This window comes from Phocoena phocoena, chromosome X (genome assembly GCF_963924675.1).
Source record: "Phocoena phocoena chromosome X, mPhoPho1.1, whole genome shotgun sequence".
Classification (NCBI taxonomy): domain Eukaryota; kingdom Metazoa; phylum Chordata; class Mammalia; order Artiodactyla; family Phocoenidae; genus Phocoena; species Phocoena phocoena.
Window position 1 is genome coordinate 23769266 of NC_089240.1, and position 15108 is coordinate 23784373.

At 47.7% G+C, this 15108-nt stretch overlaps 1 pseudogene; it reads right to left on the reverse strand.

Moving 5' to 3' along the window:
- Nucleotides 1-3522: 3522 nt before the first annotated feature.
- On the reverse strand, nt 3523-4571 carry LOC136142030 (melanoma-associated antigen B4-like; annotated as a pseudogene).
- Nucleotides 4572-15108: the final 10537 nt, after the last annotated feature.

Below are 15108 nucleotides of genomic sequence, written 5' to 3' on the forward strand. Positions count from 1 at the left end.
CCTGACAGGGGGAACACAGTACTGACAGCTCTGTGGAGTCCTTTCTATCCTGGGATCACTGGGTCCTCAGTCCCTATTCAGTGCTCTCAGCTGGCTTCACATAGGGCCTGGGACCCACCCTTCTGCCCTCTGACGGCTTTACCTTCAGGCTAAGGGTCTCACCTCCCTCAGACCTGATGTAAAGGAGCCTCGGCCCGACTGCCCTGTCCTGAGCCTTCAAGTGCTGAAAGCAGGGGCAAGGCTAGACTCTTTGTCGTCCCCACAGCTCAGCGGGTGGGGCATGTTCCCCCTAGTCGTCACTCAGGGTTCTCAGTTTGACTCCTGGGAAGGCCTGTGGCTCCTGTCTCTTTACCTGAGGACATGTGCTCATAGAAGGGCCCACCGCTCTCTGAGAGCCAACAGAAGAAAGTGAGGGTAGCCTGATGTCCCACGTCTACCTGTGGTCTCTGAAGGCAGGAAGCTGGGGCCGGCAGATCCAGGCCTTATTATGCTTGGCCGCGCCGGTCCTCACTCAGGCCCTTCCTCAGTTTGACTCCTGGGAAGACCTATAATTTCTCCCCCTCTTCACCTATTACTGTCCCCACTTCTCTGTCACCCTGGGAGGAGTTAAGGGTTGCCTCTGCTCGGCCTGACATCTCTCCAGGCGTCTCCCAGGACTGACAGCAGGGGAGAGATGATGTGCTGCCCCCATCGTTACGGTTTTCATGCTCCACTCCAGCCTTAGGTCCTCACCCCAACTCCTAGCACAACCTGGAAATGTCCCCTGTGCTGAGTCAGCCAGCCTCGGAGCAAAGTCCTCACCACCCTGAGTCCCCAGAAGTAGAAGTCAGAGTAGGCCACGTGCAGCCACAGCTATTTCTGAGGGGCTTCTGAGGACTAACACAGAGGGCAAGATTCCCCGGGCTCCGCTCTTCTGGGGTTTGTGACCTCAATAGTCCTCACTCTGTCAGGATCTGGGACTCTTCCCTCTACCGACCTGAGTCCTCCAGAGCCGGAGGCAAGTGGGTGACACATCGAACTACCCCTGCCTGGGGCTTCCCCGGGCCGAAAGGGTGGTGGGGCTATGTGTTTGTTCCTCTCTCTTTTCGGTTGTGCGTTCCCCTTGGTCCTCACTCATAGAGTCCTTACGCTGGCTCTTCCCGTGACCTAGAGAGGCCTGTGCGCTCATACTACAGCCTTTAATTCCCTGAGACCACCTAGGAGGATGTGAGGGTTGCCTCACGTGGGCATGACTGCCTGTGGTCACTCATGGCCGACAGTAAGGGAGGGATTCTGTGGCGTCCTCACTTTTATGATTTGGGTGGTTCCCTCAGTCCTCACGGTCCTCTGCTCGACTCTTGGCATGACCTGGAATTCCTCCCTGTGCTCCCCTGAGGCTGGCCCCTGGGACCAAGTGCCTCATCTACCTGAGACGCTCTAAAAGGAAAGGCGTGGGGCGCATCATGCCAACATTCCTGGATTTGCCAAGGGGAGGTGTCCAGTGGCAGGGCTCTGCTCTAGGTGGAGTCCCTTTATCCTCATTTAGAGTCACTAGATTTCCAGTCTCTACTGAGTGAGGCTGTTCCCCACAGACCAAGGCCCTCGCCTCCCCGAGACCACCCCCAGTGGAAAGAGGGGGCAGGTCAGCCAGAAAGCTTTGTCCTGGGCCTCCTGGGGCTGAGCTCAGGGGCGGGACTCTGCATTCTCCTCTGTTCCGGAGTGAGTGGTCCTCTTGCTCCTCATTCAGGGTCCTCATCGTGATGCCTGACCAGACCCAGGACTCCACCCTCCACTCCCCTGAAGCTGTGCTCCTCAGAACAAAGGCATTACCTTCTTGGGAATTCTGAATCGGAAGTCAGGATGAACCAGATCTGTCCAAAGCTGTCGGGGTCTTCTGAGGAGCAGGACTTTACAAGGCCCCACTCTTCTGGAGTCAGTGGCCCCTCAGTCCTAACTCAGGTTTCTTACCTTGACTTCAGGTAGCATATGGGACTCCACCCTCCCTACTGTCTGCCAGCCTCAGGCCAAGGCTTTCACCTTCCTGAGACACCAGAAGGGGAGATAAGAGACCTATTCCCTGGCTACCCCTGACGGGGGGCCTCTGTGTGGTCCCCTTTGTTATGGGGAGTCCACTCATCGGCACCCAGTGTCCTCACCCTGAAGCAAATTAAGGCCTGTTAGGATCTCCTGCTTGGGCAGAATTGGAGATGCTGCCACAAGACCAAGGAACTCACCTCCCTGAGAACCTCTCCACCCTTGCCCCGGAGGAAAAGAAGGGGTACCTTCAGACAGACAGCTCTGCGCATGGCCACACAAGGGAGAAAGCAGGGTAGGCTTTGTGGGGCCCCCTTCTGTTCTAAGGTCCTCACCTTGAGTAACTATCAGAGGCTGGGACTCCTCCCTCCACTGACCTGAGGACACAGCTCTTAAACCAAGGCTTTTATGTCCCTGAGAAACTTGAAGAGTAAGTGAGGAGATGCTGATCTTTTCAGGGTATCTGACATTGCGTATGTAGAAGACCCCACTGTCACCGAAAATTTTTCTTTTTATTCATACCATTCACTTATTCAGCGTTACTGTTACTGTATTCCAAAACAGTGCTTTGGGAACAGGGCCCCTTTTATCCCATGAGATACATTTTGGAGTGGTGAGAAGAAAAATGAATTAAAAGACATAAGGTCTGGCTTAGGCTGGGAGGAGTGGAAGAGTGTAGGCTCTAGACTATTGCAGACCAGGGGACTAGACCCAGCAAGGTCACTTAATCAGTCTTGTGAACTTGAGAAATTTGCAAGTTATTCACCTGTAAAGGGAGTCTGCTAAATCCTATCCTGCGTGAATGTTGGAATGTTATGTACTACATGTAAAGCAGTGGCATACTCATTAAGAAATACTGGGTTTTTGATGAATGGCAGTTATGATATGATTATTATGAACCCCCAAAATACCACCCTCCCATCAGAGTTTATTTTTAATCCAGTAGGTAGCAGAGAATATGCAGTCCACTAGGGCAAAAGAAACAAATACTCACAAATGAGCTAAATCAGTCAAAGTATCTTTTATTTCTACCAAAAGAAAGTTTAAACGAAGTAAGGCAAACCACGAGTTAAATGGCTTTTACTCTCTGTTTTCTCCATTTTTTGTTTCTAAATATTTTCTGTGGTCGCCTTTCACATTTCCATGACAATGTCTATTGCAGTGCCATGTTTTTCTACTTCTGGATCATACAGAAAATATAGATGGTTCGTGAATTTCTTTTACATATACCAAAACCGTAACTTTAGAATTCTTTAAACAGCAATAAATATGCAAGCAATGTCATTCACGAATTCCTATTCTTAAGAAAACACACTATCTATTACAAGAAAAAAACATTTGAAAAAACCTAAATCAATCAATCAATAATATATAGAAGTTACTAGTCTAAAACAGGAAGATAAATAAGATCTATGCTTTGTTCCCTCCACCCCTACTACTGTGCACTATTTAGGAGCCTGACTGCTCTCTTCCAAAACAAAGTGAGCAAACTGCCTGCGGCCTCCCTCCCTACATGTGGGAGGAGCTGCAGGCCTTGGCCCTGGAAGGGGCTCTGCCCTCAGCAACAGCTGCAGCCCTGGCCGCGGCTCTCACTGCTGCTCTCTCTTCCTCATCTTTCAGAGCCTCCTCATAGAGATCTGGGAAGGCACTGGGGACGGTACCAATGATCTTGGCCACAAACTCCAGCACTTTCATCTTGCTGGTTTCAGCGTGGGCTCTCGGGCCCCACAGGAACTCATAGCGCGGAGGATCGCTGTCGGGCACCTGGCGGTACGTCAGGTACTTCTGCTGCACGAAATATTTGCTGATGAGCCTCCTGGGCTCCCCAAAGATGGAGTGACTCCTCCCAGCATACAAACCCAACGCATTGAGGAATTCCTAGATCTCGTCCTCGGTGGCACGTTGCCCTTCGTGAAGATTTTGCCCAGGAGAACCATTAGGAGACCGGACTTGGGCAGCCAGGACTCATCACTCAGACTTCCCTCGCTGGGGAGGGCCAGCTTGCTGATGAGGGCGTAGGAGTGATTGCTGGGGTCGACTTCCTTCAGCTCGAGGCCAAAGACCAGCTCCATGATCTCAGAGGCTCTGCTGAGGATCTCAGGGAAGTGCTTCTCATACTTCTTGTTGAGAGTCTTCAGCAGTGCTGCCTGCAGGATGGGCTCCTTCGTTATGTACTTCTCCAGCAGGAACTCCACGAACATTGTGGACTTCCTGCTCAGAGGATCTCTGCAACTCCTGCGGGTGGAAGGTGCTGCCTGGGAGGTACCTGCACTTTTCTCATCTTGGCTCTGGGCACCCTCTTCAGATCCTGGGCATGAAACCCCTGCACCATGAGAGGTAGTGCCTGGGGTTCCCTGAGGCTCCTGGCGAGTGCCAGCAGCAGGGGAGCTCGGGGGAGTACCCCGAGAAACAGAAGCGGAGTAGGAGGGCGACTCTTGTATCTCTTTTGCCGCCGCCGCTGCCTCAGTGGCCTGGGCACCCTTGAGACTCTGAGTCTCCCCCTGGGCCTGACTGTGTTTCTCACGGGCACGGCGCTTGCTCTTCCGGCCCCGAGGCATGATGACACAGGTCAGGGCCCGCAGGCGGGAGTGTGCGCAGGAAGGCAGGCAACGAGGGCACCTGGGGGAGGGAAAAGGAGATGCTGTGAGTACCTTCAGTGGGGAGATTCCTCCCTGGCTTTTACCAAGGCCGCCTCTGCAGGGTCCTTGAGGGCACTGCTCGAGGACCCACAGGGCTCCTGTTCTCCTGCTCAGCCTGTCTCCTGAGACCCCTGTGGAGGACGGTAGAGTGAGCCTTGGGGCACAGCCAGCCAGCCAGCCATGCCTGGGCGGTACTGGGGTGACAGTGGGGGCTGGCAGGGGAGGTAGGTCTCCGCGGTTCCCATTCAGAGTCAGGATGACAGTTGTTGCCAAGACTACCCCCCCACCCCATCCCCTCTGCTGCTCTGAAGTTGACACCACCATCTTCCATGACACCCAGGAGGAGGAAAGGAGGGAGCGTTCAGCCCACCACCCAAGGGTCCTGGGACCCTCCCTTCTGCTGCCTGGTGGCTGCCCCTTCAGAACAAAGCTCTAACCTCCCTCGGACCTGGCAGAGGAAATTACGGGCAGTCTCAGCCTGACAGTCCTTTCTTGGGAGTTTAAGGGTTGACAGGAGGGAACAGGCCATATTCTCTCTTGTCCCTTCTCTTCGGGGTGGGTGACTCCCTTAGTCCTCACTCGGGGTCCTCCCTGGACGGCCGGTGCAGCCTGGAGCTCCTCTTGCCCCGAGGGCCATCTGCTCACACCAGTGCCGGCACCTCCTTGAGTCTCATTCGGAGGCAGTGAGGGTGACCACGCGGCCGCATGTGGCAGAGTTTTACCAAGCCTGCAGCGTGCGGCAGACAGGTCGAGGCCCTGTGGCTGGCGGCCCCACTGGCCCTCACTCAGGGGCTTGGGCTGACTCTTGGGAGTGCTTAGGGATGCGCCTTCTGCTGGCCTGCACCTGTCCTCTCAGACAGCAGCCCTCCCTCCTCCGTGTGTGGCCAGAAGGAAGCGGCTGACAACAGGGGAGGGCTTCTGAGGTGGCCTTGCAACAGTGAGGACGGTTCTCACCCTGACTCCTCCCCCCGTGCCCTGGAAATCCTCCCTCTGCTGACCTGCGGCAAGCCCCTCAGGACAAGACCCCCTCCTCCCTGTGTCTCCCGCGTCTGTCCGTCCGTCCGCGTTCGCACTGAGGGAGCCCCTCAGTCTTTAGACCTGCCCGGAGGCTCCCAGGCCGACGTCAGGGGCGGGGTCCGCGTGGCCGCCATTCTGGGGTGTGGAGCCCCTCGGTCCCCGCGAGGGTCCCGTCCTTCACTCCACAGGGCCTGGGGCGCTCCCTCTACTGAGCTGAGCCAGGGTCCAGCAGCCTCAGAGCGAGGCCTTCCTTGCCCGAGACCCCGCAGGGGAAGCGGATGGACTTTGGGCCTAACAGCCAGGCCCGAGCCTCTGGGGCCGAGAGCAGGGGCGGGGGAGGTGGGGCCTGTGTGGCTGCCACTTTTCGGAGGGAATGGGAATTGGCGGTGTAGGGGGCGTGTCCCGGCACTTCTTACTGGGGTCACCTCACACCTTGTAACCTGACGAGACGCGGCACTCCTACCACGGCTCACCCTCGCTGGAAGTTACCTCTCAAAAATGGCCTCGCCCCCACATCGTCTTTAGGATGACGTCATTTCCGGCCATGCGCATCTGGGATCCAGGTGGACAGCAGGGGCGAGCTGGAGCCGGGGCAGGGCGGACTGTGTTCGGGGTGGGGCGGGGTGGGGCGGGGTATCAGAGAGGGGTTCCGGGGGAGCTTCCGGCAGGCCTGGCACGAGGGCCTTTCATTGGCTCTTTGCAGGTTCTGGGACTTTTCCCTCTGCTGAGCTGAGTCAGCAGGCGTCACACCTTCGCTCTCATTTCTGTCGGTAACCTCAGCCGTAAGTATCTGGGGCCCTGAGCCTCACAGCCATGCCTGGGTCCCCCGAAACTGACAGTGAGGGCTCTTTGGGGCCCCCTCTTCTATGGTGGATGCTGCTCTCAATCCTCTCTCAGTGTCTTCTCTTGACTCCCTGCAGATGCTGGGCTACCTCCCGTCTGCTGACCTGAGGCCAAGGCCTCACATCAAAGACATCAACTCCCTGAGACGGCTGGTGTGAAGTGCAGGCACGTCTCATCTGGACACTTCTGCCTAGAGCCTCCCAGAGATGGCTGCTGCAGGTAAGATGAGCTGAGGGGAAAGGAGGCGAGACTCTCTTCTGTGGTTTGGAGCCCGTCAGGTCTCACTCAAGGTCCTCACATTGACTGCTGGCAGGGCCTGCGATTCCTTCCTTCTCTGGCATGAATCCATCCCTGTCCCCAACCGTGCCCCACAGAATCCCAGAGGAGTTAGTGAAGGGCCGCCTTAGCCTGACAGTTCCCACTGTGGTCTCTCTTTGTTGACATCAGGGGCATTACCCAAAAGTTCAGAAATGAATTTCTGTCCTTCTGTACAACTACTGTGTTACTTGCTTTTGTCTTTTAGTCCGTGTGCGATAGTCTATTAAGATGATCACTTAAAAAGGCCAGTTGTCATCCACTAACAAAGTTTCAGATGGTTATTTCACAGCCTGTGGACCATACTGCCACATCCAGCCCAATCTTTGGTGTCCCACGCTCCTGGCATGTGGGCTCTGAAATGCTGCCTCAGATTCCTTCAGTGAAGCAGTAGAGATTCATGGTCCCAGAGCACAGTGGAAGAATCAAGGGCTCAACGTTATAGGCTTTTCTCTAATCAATCCTGTCATCTGCCTCTCTTGCAGGCTACAGACCTCTCTCGAATTCAGGGCCTCCTCCTACCTGCCCACACTCAGGTTCTAGTTCAGTGGAGACTTATTGTCCTTCAGGGATTATTTAGTTTTGTGTTTTTGCTTTTTTTAATGTTTTTTCTTTATTCCTTCTATAATTTTTCCATGGTTGATTTTGGCTACAGGAAACAGTAGCCCATGTTTGATTGTCATCAGCTGCTATGGATAAGGTACTAGATCTGTAAAAGAATTAAGGAAAATCGATATTCTTACAATATCTGTGTCTCACAAATACACATAACATGCTATTCTGGTTGAGACTTCTTTTTCCTAAGTCACTCAGGAAATTGTTATTGTTGCCTCCATGTAGATTATATAGATTTTTGTATGGTTTCTTTCTAGGTATATTTTTTATATTGTTGCTTTTGTGTATGGTGTATTTTCTTTCCTTTATTTTCCTATTTTTGATGTTTTTAACATATTTATTGGAGTATAATTGCTTGACAATGGTGTGTTAGTTTCTCCATTATAACAATGTGAATCAGTTATACATATACATATGTCGCCGTATCTCTTCCCTCTTGCGTCTCCCTCCCTCCCACCCTCCCTATCTTACCACTCTAGGTGTTCACAAAGCACCAAGCTGATCTCCCTGTGCTATGTGGCTGCTTCCCACTAGCTATCTGTTTTACGTTTGGTAGTGTATATATGTCCGTGCCACTCTCTTACTTTGTCCCAGCTTACCGTTGCCCCTGCCCGTATCCTCAAGTCCATTCTCTAGTAGGTCTGTATTTTTGTTCCCGTGTTGCCCCTAGGTTCTTCATGACCTTTTTTTTAAGATTTCATATATATGTGTTAGCATATGGTATTTGTTTTTCTCTTTCTGACTTACTTCACTCTGTATGACAGTCTCTAGGTCCATCCACCTCGCTACAAATACCTCAGTTTCGTTCCTTTTTATGGCTGAGTAATATTCCATTGTATATATGTGCCACATCTTCTTTATCCATTCATCTGTTGATGGACACTTAGGTTGCTTCCATGTCCTGGCTATTGTAAATAGAGCTGCAATGAATATTTTGGTGCATGACTTTTTTTGAATTATAGTTTTCTCAGGGTATATGCCCAGTAGTGGGATTGCTGGGTCGTATTGTAGTTCAATTTTAATTTTTACATGACCGTCCATACTGTTCTCCATAGTGGCTGTATCAATTTACATTCCCACCAACAGTTCAAGAGGGTTCCCTTTTCTCCACACCCTCCCCAGCATTTATTGTTTGTAGATTTTTTGATGATGGCCATTCTGACCAGTGTGAGATGATATCTCATTGTACTTTTAATTTGCATTTCTCTAATGATTAATGATGTTGAGCATTTCTTCAAGTGTCTGTTGGCAATCTGTATGTCTTCTTTGGAGAAAGGTCTATTTAGCTCTTCTGCCCATGTTTGGATTGGGTTGTTTATTTTTTTCATATTGAGCTGCATGAGTTGCTTGTATGTTTTGGACATTGATCCTTTGTCAGTTGCTTCATTTGCTAATATTTTCTCCCATTCTGAGGGTTGTGTTTTGGTCTTGTTTATGGTTTCCTTTGCTGTGCAAAAGCTTTTAAGTTTCATTAGGTCCCATTTGTTTATTTTTGTTTTTATGTCCGTTTCTCTAGGAGGTGGGTGAAAAAAGGATCTTGTTGTGATTTATGTCATAGTGTTCTGCCTATGTTTTCCTCTAAGACGTTGATGGTGTCTGGCCTTACATTTAGGTGTTCAATCCATTTTTAGTTTATTTTTGTGTATGGTGTTAGGGAGTGTTCTAATTTCATTCTTTTACATGTAGCTGTCCAGTTTTCCCATCACCACTTATTCAAGAGGCTGTCTTTTCTCCACTGTATATTCTTGACTCCTTTATCAAAGATAAGGTTACCATATGTGCGTGGGTTTATCTCTGGACTTGCTATCCTGTTTCATTGATTTATATTTGTGTTTCTGGGCCAGTACCATACTGTCTTGATCACTGTAGCTTTGTAGTACAGTCTAAAATCAGGGAGCCTGATTCCTCCAGCTCCGTTTTTGTTTCTCAAGATTGCTTTGGGTATTCTGGGTCTTTTGTGTTTCCATAGAAATTGTGATTTTTTTTTGTTCTAGTTCTGTGAAAAATGCCAGTGGTAGTTTGATAGGGATTGCATTGAATCTGTAGATTCCTTTGGGTAGTAGAATCATTTTCACAACGTTGATTCTTCCGATCCAAGAACATGGTATATCTCTCAATCTAGTTGTATCATCTTTAATTTCTTTCATCAGTGTCTTATAATTTTCTGCATACAGGTCTTTTGTCTCCTTAGGTAGGTTTATTCCTAGATATTTTATTCTTTTTGTTGCACTGGTGAATGGGAGTGTTTTCTTAGCTTCACTTTCAGATTTTTCATCATTATTGTATAGGAATGCAAGAGATTTCTGTGCATTAATTTTGCATCCTGCTACTTTACCAAATTCATTGATTAGCTCTAGTAGTTTTCTGGTACCATCTTTAGGATTCTCTATGTAGAGTATAATATCATCTGCAAACAGTGACAGCTTTACTTCTTCTTTTTCAATTTGGATTCCTTTTATTTCTTTTCCTTCTCTGATTGCTGTGGCTAAAACTTCCGAAACTATGTTGAATAATAGTGGTGCGAGTGGGCAACCTTGTCTTGTTTCCAATCTTAGTGGAAATGGTTTCAGTTTTTCACCCATGAGGATGATGGTGGCTGTGTGTGTGTCATATATGGCCTTTAATAGGTTGAGGAAAGTTCCCCCATGCCTACTTTCTTCAGGGTTTTTATCATAAATGGGTGTTGAATTTTGTCGAAAGCTTTCTCTGCATCTATTGAGATGATCATATGGTTTTTCTCCTTCAATTTGTTAATATGGTTTATCACATTAATTGTTTTGCGTACATTGACGAATCCTTGCATTCCTGGAATAAACCCCACTTGATCACAGTGTATGATCCTTTTAATGTGCTGTTGGATTCTGCTTGCTAGGATTTTGTTGAGGATTTTTGCATCTATATTCATCAGTGATATTGGCCTGTAGTTTTCTTTCTTTGTGACATCCTTGTCTGGTTTTGGTATCAAGGTGATGGTGGCCTCATAGAATGAGTTTGGGAGTGTTCCTTCCTCTGCTATATTTTGGAAGAGTTTGAGAAGGATAGGTGTTAGCTCTTCTGTAAATGTTTGATACAATTCTCCTGTGAAGCCATCTGGTCCTGGGCTTTTGTTTGTTGGAATATTTTTAATCACAGTTTCAATTTCAGTGCTTGTAATGGGTCTGTTCACATTTTCTATTTCTTCGTGATTCAGTCTTGGCAGGTTGTGCATTTCTGAGAATTTGTCCATTTCTTCCAGGTTGTCCATTTTATTGGCATAGAGTTGCTTGTAGTAATCTCTCATGATCCTTGGTATTTCTGCAGTGTCAGTTGTTACTTCTCCTTTTTCATTTCTCATTCTATTGATTTGAGTCTTCTTGCTTTTTTTCTTGAAACGTCTGGCTACTGGTTTATCAATTTTGTTTATCTTCTCAAAGAACCAGCTTTTGGTTTTATTGATCTTTGCTATCGTTTACTTCATTTCTTTTTCATTTATTTCTGATCTGATTTTTATGATGTCTTTCCTTCTGCTAACTTTGGAGTTTTTTTGTTCTTCTTTCTCTAATTGCTATAGGTGCAAGGTTAGGTTGTTTATTCGAGGTGTTTCATGTTTCTTAAGGTAGGCTTGTATTGCTATAAAATTCCCTCTTAGAACTGCTTTTGCTGCATCCCATAGGTTTTCAGTCGTCGTGTCTTCATTGTCATTTGTTTCTAGGTATTTTTTTATTTTCTCTTTGATTTCTTCAGTGATCACTTCATTATTAAGAAGTGTATTGTTTAGCCTCCATGTGTTTGTATATTTTACAGGTCTTTTCCTGTAATTGATATCTAGTCTCATAGCGCTGTGGTCGGAAAAGATACTTGATACAATTTCAATTTTCTTAAATTTACCAGGGTTTGATTTGTGTCCCAAGATATGATGTATCCTGGAGAATGTTCCATGAGTACTTGAGAAAAATGTGTATTCTGTTGTTTTTGGATGGAGTTTCCTATAAATATCAATTAAGTCCATCTTGTTTAATGTATCATTTAAAGCTTGTGTTTTCTTATTTATTTTCATTTTTGATGATCTGTCCATTGCTGAAAGTGGGGTGTTAAAGTCCCCTACTATGAATGTGTTACTGTCGATTTCCCCTTTTATGGCTGTTAGTATTTGCCTTATGTATTGAGGTGCTCCTATGTTGGGTGCATAAATATTTACAATTGTTATATCTTTTTCTTGGATCGATCCCTTGATCATTATTTAGTGTTCTTCTTTGTCTCTTCTAATAGTCTTTATTTTAAAGTCTGTTTTGTCTGATATGAGAATTGTTACTCCAGCTTTCTTTTGGTTTCCATTTGAATGGAATATCTTTTTCCATCCCCTTACTTTCAGTCTGTATGTGTCTCTAGGTCTGAAGTGGGTCTCTTGTAGACAGCATATATATGGGTCTTGTTTCTTTATGCATTCAGCCAATCTGTGTCTTTTGGTGGGAGCATTTAGTCCATTTACATTTAAGGTAATTATCGATATGTATGTTCCTATTCCCATTTTCTTAATTGTTTTGGGTTCGTTATTGTAGGTCTTTTCCTTCTCTTGTGTTTCTTTCCTAGAGAAGTTCCTTTAGCAGTTGTTGTAGAGCTGGTTTGGTGGTGCTGAACTCTCTCAGCTTTTGCTTGTTTGTAAAGGTTTTAATTTCTCCACCAGTTCTGAATGAGATCCTTGCTAGGTAGAGTAATCTTCATAGCAGATATTTCTCCTTCATCACTTCAAATATGTCCTGCCAGTCCCTTCTGGCTTGCAGAGTTTCTGCTGAAAGATCAGCTGTTAACCTTATGGGGATTCCCTTGTGTGTTATTTGTTGTTTTTCCCTTGCTGCTTTTAATATGTTTTCGTTGTATTTAATTTTTGACAGTTTGATTAATATGTGTCTTGGCATATTTCTCCTTGGATTTATCCTGTATGGGACTCTCTGTGCTTCCTGGACTTGATTAACTATTTCCTTTCCCATATTAGGGAAGTTTTCAACTATAATCTCTTCAAATACTTTCTCAGTCCCTTTCTTTTACTCTTCTTCTTCTGGAACCTCTATAATTCGAATATTGGTGCGTTTAATGTTGTCCCAGAAGTCTCTGAGACTCTACTCAGTTCTTTTCATTCTTTTTTCTTTATTCTGCTCTGCAGTAGTTATTTCCACTATTTTATCTTCCAGGTCACTTATCCGTTCTTCTGCCTCAGTTATTCTGCTATTGATCCCATCTAGAGTGTTTTTAATTTCATTTATTGTGTTGTTCATCGTTGCTTGTTTCACCTTTAGTTCTTCTAAGTCCTTGATAAATGTTTCTTATATTTTGTCTGTTCTATTTCCAAGATTTTGGATCATCTTTACTATCATTATTCTGAATCCTTTTTCAGGTAGACTGCCTATTTCCTCTTCATTTGTTAGGTCTGGTGGGTTTTTATGTTGCTCCTTTATCTGCTGTGTGTTTTTCTATCTTCTCATTTTGCTTATCTTACTGTGTTTGGGGTCTCCTTTTTGCAGGCTGCAGGTTTGTACTTCCCGTTGTTTTTGGTGTCTGTCCCCAGTGGCTAAGTTTGGTTCAGTGGGTTGTGTAGGCTTCCTGGTGGAGGGACTAGTGCCTGTGTTCTGGTGGATGAGGCTGGATCTTGTCTTTCTGGTGGGCAGGTCCACGTCTGGTGGTGTGTTTTGGGGTGTCTCTGGACTTCTTATGATTTTAGGCAGCCTCTCTGCTAATGGGTGGGGTTGTGTTCCTGTCTTGCTAGTTGTTTGGCATAGGTTATCCAGCACTGTAGCTTGCTGGTCGTTGAGTGAAGCTGGGTGCTGGTGTTGAGATGGAGATCTCTGGGAGATTTTTGCCATTTGATATTATGTGGAGCTGGGAGGTCTCTTGTGGACCAGTGTCCTGAAGTTGGCTCTCCCACCTCAGAGGCATAGCACTGACTCCTGGCTGCAGCACCAAGAGCCTTTCATCCACATCACTCAGAATAAAAGGGAGAAAAAGTAGAAAGAAAGAATTAGTAGAAGTAAAAGAAAGAAAGAAAGGAGGGAGGGAGGTAGGAGGGAAGGAAGGAAGAAAGAAAGAAGATAAAGTAAAATAAAATAAAGTAAGACAAAATATAATAAAGTTATTAAAATAAAAAATTATTAAGAAAAAATGTTTAACCAAAAAATGGATGATAGAACCCCAGGACAAATGGTGGAAGCAAAGCTGTACAGACAAAATCTCACACAGAAGCATACACATACACACTCACAAAAAGAGGAAAAGGGGAAAAAAATCATAAATCTTGCTCTCAAAGTCCTCCTCCTCAATTTGGGATGATTCATTGTCTATTCAGGTATTCCACAGATGCAGGGTACATCAAGTTGATTGTGGAGCTTTAATCCGCTGCACCTGAGGCTGCTGGGAGAGATTTTCCTTTCTCTTCTTTGTTGTCACAGCTCCCGGGGCTCAGCCTTGGATTTGACCCACCTCTGCGTTTAGGTCGCCGGAGGGCATCTGTTCTTCGCTCAGACAGGATAGGGTTAAAGGAGCAGCTGCTTCGGGGACTCTGGCTCACTCAGGCCGTGGGGAGGGAGGGGCACGGAGTGCGGGGTGAGCCTGCGGCGGCAGAGGCCGGCATGACTTTGCACCAGCCTGAGGCACGCCGTGCGTTCTCCCAGGGAAGCTGTCCCTGGATCCCGGGACTATGGCAGTGGCGGGCTGCACAGGCTCCCCGGGTGGGGGCGTGGATAGTGACCTGTGCTCGCACACAGGTTTCTTGGTGGCGGCAGCAGCAGACTTAGCGTCTCATGCCTGTCTCTAGGGTCCATGCTTTTAGCCGCGGCTTGCGCCCATCTCTGGAGCTCCTTTAAGCAGCGCTCTTAATCCCCTCTCCTCGCGCACCAGAAAACAAAGAGGGAAGAAAAAGTCTCTTGCCTCTTCGGCAGGTCCAGGCTTTTCCCCGGACTCCCTCCCGGCTAGCAGAGGTGCGCTAACCCCGTGTAGGCTGTGTTCAGGCCGCCAACCCTAGTTGTCTCACTGCGCTCCGACCAAAGCCCGAGCCTCTGCTCTCAGCCCCGCCCGCCCTGGCGGATGAGCAGACAAGCCTCTCCAGGTTGGTGAGTGCCGGTCGGCACCGATCCTCTGTGCTGGAATCTCTCCGCTTTGCCCTCCGCACCCCTGTTGCTGTGCTCTCCTCCCCGGCTCCGAATCTTTCCCCCTTCGCCACCCGCAGTCTCCGCCCGCGAAGGGGCTTCTAGCGTGTGAAAACATTTCCTCCTTCACAGCTCCCTCCCACTGGTGCAGGTCATGTCCCTATTCTTTTGTCTCTGTTTATCCTTTTCTCTTTTGCCCTACCCAGGTACATGGCGAGTTTCTTGCCTTTTGGGAGGTCTGAGGTCTTCTGCCAGCGTTCAGTAGGTGTTCTGTAGGAGTTGTTCGACATGTAGATGTATTTCTGGTGTATCTGTGGGGAGAAAGGTGATCTCCGCGTCTTACACTTCTGCCGTCTTCCGAATCCCTTCTCTCTGCTTACAAAACCTCTTACCCTTCAAAAAGTTACTTCTCATACATACCTCTACCTAGCCCCGGACAACCATCAATCTGCTTTCTGTCTCTATGAATTTGCTTAGCCTGGACAATTCATGTAAATGGTGTCGTATTATATGTGACCTTTTGTTTCTGACTCCTTTCATTTTTCATTTAT